The following is a 12355-nucleotide window of genomic DNA, read 5'->3' on the forward strand; positions in this document are numbered from 1 at the left end:
CTATAAAGATATTCCCATAAATCGATTGTACCGATTGCAACGCATCCAGCAGCTGAGACAGTATTTCTGGAATCGCTGGTCTCATGAACATTTGGTAGACCTCCTATTGAGAGCAAAATGGACAAGAAAGGAATTCAACGTGGTTATCAATACAGTCGTCCTCCCAAAGAAATACAAGGTTCCAACTCAACAAAGAGAGATAGGCCGAGTCGCACGAACCGACCTTGGATTTGATGGCCTAGTTCAAGTCGTGGATATAGGTGTTGGCGATTCAACTTTTAGAAGACCGATCCACAAACCAGCGCCACTATCTATTTTGGACAACGCATCGATTGAGGACAAGGATAATTCAACAGAATGACTTTCCTTCGCAGCGCACTGAAAGTACGACCGACAGGATGGCAGAGGAAGGAACGCAACGAAAGGACGATCGCGAGGACACAAACACCAACATACGCCCTACCCGTGGGAGAATGCATTGCGAGCGCAAGCAAACTGCACTGCGTGCAGGGAGGGAGTTCAATTTCAACCGCTAACTTGGAAGGAAGCTTATTTTGGTCTGCTAAAGTTATTTGAAGCAAGAAACTAAAAAGAATGTTTGAACTTGTTAAATATTGTAAATTTGGTGTAAATAAAATGTGTACAAAGGATTAAGTGACTTATTTGCTACCAACCGATTAATCCCTCATTCGGTCCGTGGTATAGTTTTTGGTTTTGGATTGGTCCTTAACAGGACCAAAGAAGCGAATGGAATTTTCCATTTGCTTCGCATCGCACGCGGCACTGGGCCGCTCGGAATCATTTCCGTGGAAACGCATTCTCTCCTAAGTAGCATAACTGCTACTTTGGTTGAGATTGCCATATTCGTTGACCTTGCGTGTCAGCCGCATGGGCGGCTGTGGAAAAGTTTGGTTCGAACACGCACAAACATGATCGCAGCAAAATACAGTCCACTGCTTGGTGAAACATCGTGTCTAATTAAACGTGTTGCATCACCGATCTGTTCAATTAGCTTAATGTCGATGTAGATGTAAATTACTGTACAACCAAATCAAAACAAAAGCCGAGACACAAAGCCCAGACAAAAACCAAACGAGCCGTCCGTCTCCGTCAATTATTCTTTTCTACAAACCCTGCCGATCGTTTTCGTTTAGTTTGTTTATTCATTACTATCAACAGGCCTGAACATGAGTGCCCTAATGATACCTAATAAATTAATAACTTAAAATACTTAATCTACTTAAAACTATGCCTAACTGGAAAGAGCGGTCAAGAATGCCTTTCTTAAACTGGCGCGAGATAAGTGAAAGTCATAAGATAAGTAACAGTGGTTAAATACACGAGACATACTCGATACGGGTTCGTTGTAACCGTAGTTTGTGCGAGAGTGAGGAAGGCAGAGAAATGTATGTGAACGCAGGTTACGAGGGCGTATATTAAAATCGATCGACTGAAGAAGATCAGCACAATCGATATTCGAGGAAATTAGATCGGATATAAAAGTTGCCTTCGCTACATCTCTACGTAAGCTCAACAAATCGAGTCCGATCAATTTACAACGATCCTCATAGCTGGGTAAGTTCGAAGGATCGCTCCAGGTCAAGTTGCGTAGGGCGAAACGGACGAATTTCCGCTGGATCACCTCAATTCGCTGGACACTATTTTGGTAGTAGGGAGACCATACTATGCACGCATATTCAAGATGAGAGCGCACTAAAGCACAATAAAGAGCTTTGATACAATGTGGGTCTTTGAATTGCTTTGTGATGTGAAAAATGAAACCTAACATCCTAGATGCCTTGGTGGTGATGTATGAGATATGGTCGTTGATCGTTAGCTTTGAGTCTAAGACGATACCAAGATCCTTGATAGTTACAACACGTTTCAAAGAGATAGCCATCGCGGATATTTTCGTTGTCTCGGGTTGAGGGCGATATTGACCGTGTAAGGTGGAAAAATATTGATTGAGGTTAGATCAGATGTTGAAAGCCTAGCTGTCACGATATTGAAGACACTTATTGTCAATCCGGTTGATCGTGTAAGGTGCCCATTAGGGCATCCGCACCAATGCGTTGTTACAGACATTTTGACAACCCTGACCATAACGCAGCAACCCCACTGGTGGTTGCGGTTCAGGTGTGGGAAATAGTAATCTTCCTCTCGGTGAATAGTGAGTTAACAAATTTGGCAACGCGATAGCAACCGAGCCAAGTGTTACTATTTTCAACAAACGTCAAACATCTGTTGTGGGTTTCATTCGTCTTGTGTTCTTTTTTTGTGATTTTGCTCTGAAATATTATTTCGGAAGTGTATATATTACATTTATCTACCAAAAAATGAACGCGATGAAAAGAGAATTAAGTGACACTTGTCATTTCTACTGGTAATAGCAATCGTATTTAACAACCTGCGGTGCGAAAAAGAAGTGATACTATAGCAACCGCGATAGCAACGACGGGTGCGCAAATCGACGAGTTAATAAATTGGCAACGGCTAAAACTCGAGACTAGAAACCTTGAATAGTAACGCATTGGTGCGGATGCTCTTAATGGTACTAACCTAAGTGGTGCGGACTCAATCCACTTCATTTTCAAGTAATTCATGCATGTTTTCAAGCGATTTCTTGCAATAAACCCACATTCCGTTTTGCCTGCCAAGATCGGGTCGATGAAATGTCAACAATCGACCTCAAATGCTGCCACCTTGCAATCGAGTTATCGACCTTTCATATGCATTCATCGAACAACTTGACGCCACTTTTTCGCCAACATGTGCAAGGCGTCGACCTGCTTGCAGCGCTGCTTTCAGCACTGCTTGCTGCTTGTTTGTATTGGTTTGTTATTGAAAATGAAAAGGAAATACATTGATCGATTTTAATCATTTTATTGAAAAAAAATAATAGAAATCCATGTATAATAAAAATAAGGTATATAATGGAATCGGTGCATCCGGGTTGTCTGGATTGACGATTCAAATCCGACTGAGTACATTGATGAATACCTCCTTGCCCTTGATGACACAGATATGTGGCTGAGGAGGATTCTTCAATGTGCGTGAAGCACGGGATCTCCGATGGGGAAAATTGCTCGAAATACTATCGATGGCCAGGTCCTGCTGCTGTTGCTGTTGATGCTGTTCCCCGGAATAGCACCCTGGACTTAAAGGATACTGCTGCGGGAAAGCTGATGCTGTTGGCTGGTGTGACAGAAGTGGAAATAAGCAATGTGGTGATGAGGGAAATCATCTTTCTCATTCGCCGATTGATTGAGTCGGATGTATTCATAGCTGAAACAAAATAAAATGATTAGTAAGTGAAAAGCAGAAATGAATTCCCTACTCACCAGTTGTATGATCCGGATAAAAATGCGAACATTAAAATATCATGCGATTACGTTCGCTTACCTCACCTATTTTCATTCTACTATACAACGGAATCAGTGCATTCGGGTTCCTCCGGGTGGTAATTCAGCTGAGCAAGTTGATAAATACCTCCTTGTCGTTGAGTTTTTGTGTCTGAAGATGATTTTTGAATGTGCGCGAAGCACGGAACCTCTAATGGGGAAAGTTCTTCACAATACCATACCATGGTCAAATTCTGCTGCTGCTGCTGTTAATGCTGTCCCCCGGCATTGCCAACAGGGGTTGGAGGTTACTGCTGCAGGAAAACGGATGTTGTTGGCTGCTGTGATAGAAGTGGAAATCCGCACTGTGGTGATGGGAGAAATCATCTTTCTCACTTACCGATTGATGGAAGCAAACGAGTCGAATGTATTCATAGCTGATAAGACAAGATAAAATAATTAATAATTAAAAAGCCGAAATATATTTCATACTCACCACCCTTAGAAAAATCCTCGGTCGAAAACTACTAAATACATTTGGTAATACAAAATTAGTAGAATGTACAAATTTTTTGTACATATTGTCAACAAACCCGCATCCCTACCAGAGATTAGTATATTTTACTCGATAACAATAGTAAGCTTGGATATTGTCATATCTGAAAACTGGTGAGAAAAGCGCGTATTAACCATTTTCATTGTTCCCATAAGGCGATACGGAGGTATAATAAGGATATAATTCTGATACGTGCATTTTCGGCGAGAAAATGTAGCCGATATTGGGCTTCCGAATCATGGTTCTGCTTGACATATGTGTTTATTAGTACGGTCGAAAATGACTATAGATTGGTAGTATTTACCAAAAAATTCGTTATATTTACTAATTATTTCTCTCAGTGCAGTTGTATGATCCATTTGTTTTTGTTTGAGATGACAGTTTAGCGGAGTGGAAAGAAGAACCACCAGTGATGCCATTTTGTTTGTTTAATTATTCAGTATTTTCGACTAACGAACTATCCGCGTTGGCGATATTGGGGAATAGGCATGACAGTATGGATTTGCATAAGGAATGAATACACTTTTAAAATGAAAATTATGAATGAACATGATTTTTCCTTAATCAAATTAGTACTCTATGTAAGTGAAAATCACCATTGCCTGCAAGTGGTGAAAAAACGTCATAAAAAATATGTTTTGAGATAATTTTATATTATAATGACAAGTTTTTTTGAGAATATCTGAACGTCTATAGAAAATAATTCAAATTAGGGTCATGACAACGTACTTTAAGTAGAAAAAATTATGCCAAGTAAAAAATTTCATACAAATTTTAGCAAATATAAACTGATTCGGGCCGACTAATATGATAGAGAATAGTTTGCCTCATACAAACTAATGCCGTATCCAGATGTCGATACCTAATCATCGTCATCGTGAATAGGTAACAGCGTTACGGTCGTTGTTAGGTCGATGCCCACAATCCAATCGACGAAAAAAACATCGACCTAACAACGACCGTAACGCTGTTACCTATTCACGATGACGACGATTAGGTATCAACATCTGGATACGGCATTAGTTTGTATGAGGCAAACTATTCTCTATCATATTAGTCGGCCCGAATCAGTTTATATTTGCTAAAATTTGTATGAAATTTTTTTCTTGGTATAATTTTTTATACTTAAAGTACGTTGTCATGACCCTAATTTGAATTATTTTCGATAGACGTTCAGATATTCTCAAAAAAACTTGTCATTATGATATAAAATTATCTCAAAACATATTTTTTATGACGTTTTTTCACCACTTGCAGGCAATGGTGATTTTCACTTACATAGAGTACTAATTTGATTAAGGAAAAATCATGTTCATTCATAATTTTCATTTTAAAAGTGTATTCATTCCTTCTGCAAATCCATACTGTCATGCCTATTCCCCAATATCGTCAACGCGGTAGTTCGTTAGTCGAAAATACTGAATAATTAAACAAACCAAATGGCATCACTGGTGGTTCTTTTTTCCACTCCGCTAAACTGTCATCTCAAAAAAAAACAAATGGATCATACAACTGGTGAGTATGAAATATATTTCGGCTTTTTAGTTATTAATTATTTTATCTTGTCTTATCAGCTATGAATACATTCGACTCGTTTGCTTCCATCAATCGGTAAGTGAGAAAGATGATTTCTCCCATTACCACAGTACGGATTTCCACTTCTATCACAGCAGCCAACAACATCCGTTTTCCTGCAGCAGTAACCTCCAACCCCTGTTGGCAATGCCGGGGGACAGCATCAACAGCAGCAGCAGCAGAATTTGACCATGGTATGGTATTGCGAAGAACTTTCCCCATTAGAGGTTCCGTGCTTGCGCACATTCAAAAATCATCTTCAGACACGAAAATTCGACGACAAGGAGGTATTTATCAACTTGCTCAGCTGAATTACCACCCCGGAAGAACCCGAATGCACTGACTCCGTTGTATAGTAGAATGAAAATAGGTGAGGTAAGCGAACGTAATCGCATGATATTTTAATGTTCGCATTTTTATCCGGATCATACAACTGGTGAGTAGGGAATTCATTTCTGCTTTTCATTTACTAATCATTTTATTTTGTTTCAGCTATGAATACATCCTCAATCAATCGGCGAGTGAGAAAGATGATTTCCCTCATCACCACATTGCTTATTTCCACTTCTGTCACACCAGCCAACAGCATCAGCTTTCCCGCAGCAGTATCCTTTAAGTCCAGGGTGCGATCCCTGGGGGGAACAGCATCAACAGCAACAGCAGCAGGACCTGGCCATCGATAGTATTTCGAACAATTTTCCCCATCGGAGATCTCGTGCTTCATGCACATTGAAGAATCCTCCTCAGCCACATATCTGTGTCATCAAGGGCAAGGAGGTATTCATCAATGTACTCAGTCGGATTTGAATCGTCAATCCAGACAACCCGGATGCACCGATTCCATTATATACCTTATTTTTATTATACATGGTTTTTTATTATTTATTTTTTCAATAAAATGATTAAAATCGATCAATGTATTTCCTTTTCATTTTCAATAACAAACCAATACAAACAAGCAGCAAGCAGTGCTGGAAGCAGCGCTGCAAGCAGGTCGACGCCTTGCACATGTTGGCGAAAAAGTGGCGTCAAGTTGTTCGATGAATGCATATGAAAGGTCGATAACTCGATTGCAAGGTGGCAGCATTTGAGGTCGATTGTTGACATTTCATCGACCCGATCTTGGCAGGCAAAATGGAATGTGGGTGTTTTTTCGTCGATTGGATTGTGGGAATTCTTAGACCACCAGAGATGCCAGATTTACAAATATGTTTGTAAATTTACAGACATATCTGTATCTTTTTATTTTTGTTGTAGACTTTTTGGATATAACAATATTTCACAGGTTTTTGAAAAATAAAAGGGCTCTATTCATCACATAAAAGATATTTGACTCACCATATGACATTTTTCCATAGTTTTAATTAGACTTTCCGAGATCTCGCAGAGCACGCAAAAGAGACAGTGTGCTTTGCCTTATCCAGTCTCGCATCTCACAAAGTCATTGGGAGCTGTCTGCAACAAATGAGCGAGGCAGAAGGCCGCCGAGCGAGCAGACTTGCTGTGCGCGCTAAAATTTCGAGAGACGAGTATCGATTTTCTCTTCCTCACAACTCTTCCATGTGCAAGCGATGAGACCGGGATTTAGCACGTGAGCTTGAAATTGGCTCCGTCTCTTCACTTACGTTAAATTTTGTGATGTGTTAAGCAATATCTCGTCAACGCGAATGATGCACATGTATTGTGTGCACAAAGAGATACTCGTGCATTAGTGCTCGCGAGACTTTCTCGTGTATCTGTCTCAAACTGGAATTTGGTTAGGCCTTCTGAGATCTCGTACAGCACGTAGAAGAGACAATGTGATTTGCACTATTCAGCCTCGTATCTTACACAATCATTGCGAGCTGTGTGCAAAAAATGAATGAATTGATTGTATGAGTATTCTAAATACTACAATCTTGAAATATGTCCCAATAAGTATAATTAATTAAGGTGGGACCCTACTCTGGAAGGCCGAAAAATAACAGATTTTTAATGTTTTGACGTGGGACTACGTCTAACCGGAATATATGGAGGGTAAAATGAAAACCTAAACACAGAACATGCAAGAAAAAATGAAAGATTTCGAATGCTTATAGCTCGAACATTTCGTACTGGATAGGAGAGATGTTTGCATCACTTGATAGGGAATATTTCTACGCATCTATCGCAACTAACAAAATGTTGTTTTTCATTTGATAAACAATTGAATAACTGTAAAATATTATGCGTTATCTAAACGCCCTAACTGCATCGTTTTGATTGGCCCGATTTACGGTTTCCCTAACACAGCCATCAAAACCAAGCAGCCTAGGGGAAATCGGCATTGCAAATTCATACAAATCGGGGGTATTTTTGTTCCGATTGAAATGTGTTTCCCTAACACAGACTTCAAAACCGAGGTTTCTGGGGAAATCGGCTCTGCAAATAAATGCAAACTGCGAGTTCTTTTGTCCTCGCTTGCCTTTGTGCAGAGTGGAATATGTCTGTCCTAACATGATCTTCTAAACTTAGGAACCTGGGAAAATCGTGCAGACACTAGAAGCGAATGAACTTCCCAGTTTCAAGCAAATTCGAGATTCGAGAAGTATGTACACTTTTGGGATGTAAACTTCAGAGGGAAATGTAAAATAAAATAATCGTTTGATAATTTTTTTTTTGTCTTTATTGGAAAGATTTTCAGCATTAGGCTGGTTCATCAAACGTTTGATAATTCTTCCGTACATATATTTTGTTCTAGTCATCATACCAAACGTAAAAGGTCCGTCATTAAATTTACTTGTAACGAAGAACAATCAATCACAATAAATGAATTGACTTTACACGGCATTTGTTCATTTTTTTCACTCACAGAGCAAATATATTGAACTCAATTGAATTTGGAAACTGTTTCATTCAATCAAGAATTTAATCAATACAAACGAATGATTGCTAAGCTAAGGTAGTTCCACGTGAACCTTGCGGTTATATCATAGATATAACCCACTATTTTTTTTCGTTAATTAAAGTTGGGTGTTGGGACATGTTGGTGTTTGGTAAAGGAATATTCGAAGACGTATTTAGGTTTTTTATTCCAATATAGTGATTATTATGCTGTTGGCAGCAGTTGCTTGCTGATATGACGTTTTTCTCAGAACCTAGTGCAATTTTTTCAGGCTGCAATAAAGAATTATCTAAATTGATACGCAAGAGGTTTTGAAAATTCGAAAAATTGCCAAAAAGACGATCGTTTGAATAAAAATTAACTACGTAACAATTTAGATACAGTGGAACCCCGATCATCCGCGAACAGATGATGCGCTCGTATTTTTCGCGACAGCGAGTTTCATACTGCCCATAACTGCATAGGAGACGTAATCGACAACACCATTACTGTCGTTCTACACATAGTTGCCCATCTTACTTTTTGACAATTTTCACTTTTCTTAACAAAACGATGTTTTTATGCATAATCTATCGGAAAAAAAAAAATAAACTTATTGTTCCCAATATTTCAAAAAACAACATCAAGTTCAATTGATGTTGAATATTCATATTCAAGAAGTTGATATTCAAGGCATAACTGTCCCACCATGGATTTTTAAGCCTATAACCATAATTGATTGATTCGAATGAGGGGATCTATTCACATTTCATTAATTGCTAAACCGAAATGCTTTAAGCTTCTGGTAGACAAATATGCTAGAAAACTTTGAATGCGTTTTTCTCAGTTGCTGATTTTGGAACATGGGACAACTATGCGTAGAACGGCAAATTAGTGTTGGGAAAACGCATTTTTGTTGTTTTGTTGTTTGTTGTTTCCGATGGAATGATCTGTCCAGTTGAAGGATATTATCGACAAAAAGAGGGCCTAGGTGATTTTGCGGATTATAACTTTTTTTCCATTTGGAAAACGCTTGCGGACAATCAATCGTTTCAATGAACATTTATCCGCATAGCTAAACGTAATCACCAGGTTGCTCTGTTTGTAGCGTTAGTATTTACAATTCCGATAATAGTCAAACGTCTCCGTCGGTAGTTTCAGTTGTTATCGGATAAAATCAAAAAGGTTTGGAAGAAATTTAGTGAAATGTGTGGAAAAGGTGCTCTTGATTTGTTGTGAGTCTATGATAGTACTTTTTTCCTGGAGAATACTCTGGGATATGATAAGAACAGCAGGTTCGTGTTTTTTCAATTAATTGAATTTGTAAAGGCAATCTGCAATGTTGGTAATTTTAGCAACATGATTTACCGATATAACGATCAATCGCATAAAGATGGTGGAGTGACTTACACCAACGGTATGAATAATGCTGAGTATTTGTAATAATTCGATGTCGAATCCGTGGAGTTATAATGCTAAGAACCAATATTATTTTAATTTTACTACTGATTGTTTCATTATCTACTTGAAGATTCAAATGCAGAAATTTAGGTAATCATATCATTGAAAAACACAATTGCTTCTATTTTTTCATCGTGTACAGAAAATAGTAATTATATGAGCAGCGTTTCAATGGTAAGACACTATCGTGACATACATGTTTGGACTCTACAAAGAATGTGACTCAAATGTAGATTTAGCTTATAGTACATAATGCTGACAATTGTTGATTTTCGAACGATGTATGAAAGCTGTATGAAACTATGTCTATTATGCGGACAAATAGTGATTTTTCGGAAAGGTTTTTTTTTAAAAATTGCTCAAATGTTTTCAATCAAAAAAATGTTTGTTTGCATGTTGAGCAAACGTATTACATTGTGTAGAATGCGAAACAGCGAAAAAGTCGATTTTTTTCATTTTGTCGCTTACGTCTCCTATACAAACATGGGCAGTATAGGCCTTCCGGAAATTTGTTAGTGAGTGGTAGGCTCATGCTCTTTTGGTTTGATCATGACTTTCACATTATCTGACCACTGGTGTACACGACCTTGTAGATGGATATTTTAATGATTTCGACATTGACAAAACATAGTTTTCATGTTTAAATATTTTTTTTTTTGTGTTTAAAGTTTAAAGAATCGGAGAGGGTCGGGTTAGCGGCCGGCCGATTTGGCATGGAATTGCTTTATAGGAACAGCAGCCTCCAGAAAATACGAAAAAATAAATTCCCTTATTTTTACTTTCCAGAAGTTTTTTTTTAAGATAGTGAAATGTATTTATTCATGTTTAGCGGAAAGAAATATAATAAACAAAACAGTCAAGTGATACGAGAGTATCTTAGATTTTCTTTTCAGGTTTTATTGAAATCGACTTTTTGAAGAAGTTCTTGGTTGAGCCGAATAAACAAGATGTTCTGTAGATTCTCTTCGCTGAGCAGCGTCCGGTGTTTAGTTAAAATTAGTGCCAATACACTGAACGAACGTTCCACGCTAACTTGTGTACAAGGTATAGCCAAAAGTGATGAAACCAATTTATATAATTCCGGTTTCAAGTTCCTAACTCCATACCACCATTCCAGAATGGATTGATCCTTGTTGTCCCCATGTGGTAATTTCAATCGGGGCATTCTGGAGAGATCGTTGATCTCATTCATGATGTTTATGTCTTCTAGCGTATTGTTCGACCCATCCAAGGTACTGAGATAGTCCTCGAAAGTATCTGCGGGCTGAGAATTCAAACATCCGTTGTCATACGATGGCGAGGTTAGAGTGTTCCCATATTGCGAGCAACCGGCGATAGCTTGGATTGCGTCCCAGGTTTGCTTGATAAACTCCTGTGATAAGAAAAATAAATGATTCACATAAAAAAGGGAAACAAACTATGTAAAATTACCAATGCGACGAGTCTCTCTTCATCTGTGATAAATGGACTGTTTCGAAAATTGATACGTTGATCAATAAATATTGCAGCTAAGAAAGACCTGTTATCCATCAGAGATATTCGCCTTTTATCCATCTTCTCAGCGATAACTTGAGATATTTCATTATTTGCTTTTCTCACATTGAAAACACATTTCTCCCAAATTTAAAAAAATCACCAAAAGTTATCTGAGAGTTTTGAAGCTGCAATGTGGCCTCTGCTAATGGTTTGAAAGCCTGGATAAAGCTCTCCAGAAAGTTCCACATATTATCGTCAATAATTTGTTCCTCTTCGTCGACTAAAGTCAAAATAAAATCCTTCTCTTTGATGAGAGATTGTACCATAGCGTATGTGCTATTCCACCTCGTAGGACAATCTAGTTTTGGTTTACATCGTTTACTCACAGCAAAAAGCTTTTTGTATGGCATCCTTCGTAATGTTTTTACTATTTTCCGAATTCTTAATAGCTGTTCCTTCATATTAGTCTCCTTCAAAGTATCACTCACAGCAAGTTGTAATGTGTGTTCCGCGCATCGCACTCCTTGAAGAATAGGTTCTATGATTTCCATTTTCTGAAAAATATATCCGTCTCCTTGATCTTCAATATCATCATCGTCTTCATCGTCGTCATTTTCGTCGTTATTAGCCTCTTCGAACAATCCAGAGCCATTAAGTTCCAGTTCCTGTGTCATCTTCAAACTATTTACCGTAGCACGCATATTTTGAGCATTATCCGTCGTGACTGTCAGTAATCGTCGAATGTCGATACCATACGGTGTCAATGTTTTAAGCACTTCTTCAGTCAGAATCGCCGCCGTGTGCATATCGTGAAGCTCTATTATTTTGAGAGTACGAATCTTGATAGCCTTTTTTTCAACAAACTGAATATTAATCCCTAAAAACTCGCGCTCCATTCGAGTGGCGGCATCCATCTTGAGGCAAATCAATTTATCAGCAATTTCGTTCTTTATGATAAACTGGATTTGATCTGCTACATTTGAGAGTGTTTCGCGTATTGAATCCGGATTCAAATGTTTTGTCATCTTCAGTCCATCCTCGATTGGCCTTGCAATGCTTTGAAATGCAGGATACTTTAAAATATTCAGAGGAAGACCATGAACG

The 12355-nt window shown here is 38.4% G+C and overlaps 1 long non-coding RNA gene across 1 annotated transcript; it reads left to right on the forward strand.

Moving 5' to 3' along the window:
* Positions 1-5371: 5371 nt before the first annotated feature.
* Positions 5372-6338, forward strand: LOC129776032 (uncharacterized). Its single transcript, XR_008743048.1, has 3 exons — positions 5372-5412; positions 5472-5908; positions 5965-6338. It is a non-coding gene; the product is annotated as an uncharacterized LOC129776032 (long non-coding RNA).
* Positions 6339-12355: the final 6017 nt, after the last annotated feature.

Source organism: Toxorhynchites rutilus, chromosome 3 (assembly GCF_029784135.1).
Source record: "Toxorhynchites rutilus septentrionalis strain SRP chromosome 3, ASM2978413v1, whole genome shotgun sequence".
Classification (NCBI taxonomy): domain Eukaryota; kingdom Metazoa; phylum Arthropoda; class Insecta; order Diptera; family Culicidae; genus Toxorhynchites; species Toxorhynchites rutilus.